Below are 1,766 nucleotides of genomic sequence, written 5' to 3'. Positions count from 1 at the left end.
CGCCCCCTATAGTGAAAACCTCCCCAAAAAAAAAAAAAAAGAGTAATTTAATTTTGGGACTAGCTGATGGTATAATGGTCACATCACTGGACTCCCACGTAGTTGATCGCAGTTTGAGACCTGGACCCAGTGCTTTACCATTTATGACAGGGGAGGGACCAGCAGATGGCGTAATGGTTACATTACTGGACTTTGATGTAGTTAACCGGGGTTTGAGTCCCGGACCTGTTGACTTAAAATTTAGGTTGAACGCCTGTGCGTGGGTGCCCATGATCCAAAGAGGAGAATGGAGAAGGGATTATAGCATGGCCACCCCTCGGGGGATGATTTCTCACTTCTGTCTCTCTGTTAGGTGAGTGCATGTGCCCTGTAGCAAAAATCTTTTTATTTTTTTATTTTTTTGAGAGGTTTCTGCTATAGGGTGCATGCGCTTGCCAGACAGAAACAGAGAGGTAGAAAGCGAGAAATCACACCCCAGGGGGGGATGGCCACACCGTAATCCCTTCCCCTTCATTCTCCTCTCCGGATCCGTGGCATGCATGCACATGCACCCAGCATGAGTTAATGTCACTGGTTCTGGGACTTGAACCGCGGTCAGCTACATAAGAGTTCAGCGACATAGCCATTATGCCAATTACTGGTCCCAGCAAAAATCTCTCTCAAAATAAATAAATAAATAAGCTCACACTGGGCACATGTGCATGTGTGCCCAAAATCCGAGAGGAGGATGGAGAAGGATTTGCAGCATGGCCATCCCGTCAGGGGGTGATTTCTCACTTTCTTTTTGGAGAGGATTTTTTTATTTTATTTTAATTTTTTTTGCTATAGGGCGCGTGCGCTCGCCAGACAGACAGAGAGAGACAGAGAGACAGAAAGCGAGAAATCACCCCCCAGGGAAGATGGACACGCCGCAATCCCTTCTCCATTCTCCCCTTCACCATTCTCCTCTCAGGATCTTGGGCACGCACGCACACGCGCCTGGCGTGAGTTTAAGCCACCGGGTTCAAGACGCGAACCGCCGCCGACTACATGGGAGTCCAGCAACATAGCCATTACGCTAACTGCTGGTCCCCCCCCCCCCTTTTTTTTTTTTTTTTTTTTTAACTTTTCAGGGGCTTGATGTAAACGGTATGGAGATGGGTTACAGCATTATTTAGCCCAGATTAAAGCGGATGTCAGTGTAGGCCCTGGGACCGCAGGGAGTTGCCTAGGTCGCCTACGTGAGCCTGGGAAGAACGACGCTAAGAATGACCCAGGCCAGTAAGGCCGACGTAGCGCTGGGCATCCCACCAGCCAGCCCGCCTATTCCTGGCAAAGCGCACGGAGGAATTCCTTTGGGCGTGGCCTGCGCCGTGCGCCCTCCAGTCGACAGGCGGCGCTGTGGCGGAAGGGCGGCTTCCGGCCGGCTTTTCCCCCTCTCTGCCGCTGGCGCCCTCACATCCTGTTTTCGTTGGCCTCGCTGGAATGGCCGTCAGCGCTGTATCTTCTGCCGCCTAAGAGCTGGTCCTCTCCCGGCGTATCGAGCGCAGCGCGGCCACCTCCTTTGTCCGGTTGGTCTGCACGTCAGCCCCAGGGGCGTCGACTTTCCTGCTGCTGGCAGCATGGGCCGGGAGTCACGGTAAGGCGGAGCGAGCGGGCAGGCGCTAGAGCGACAGCTTGGGGTCGTGAGAAGAGGCGGGAGTTGATGTGGCCGCGGGGCCAGGCCTGGCGCTGCCTCACGTGCTGCCAGCGCTGCGCCACGGTCCCTGGAGGGGGTGGGGGTCTTC

This window comes from Tupaia chinensis, unplaced genomic scaffold (assembly GCF_000334495.1).
Source record: "Tupaia chinensis unplaced genomic scaffold, TupChi_1.0 Scaffold144346_1, whole genome shotgun sequence".
NCBI lineage: Eukaryota > Metazoa > Chordata > Mammalia > Scandentia > Tupaiidae > Tupaia > Tupaia belangeri.
Note: the sequence above shows the minus strand (reverse complement) of the source record.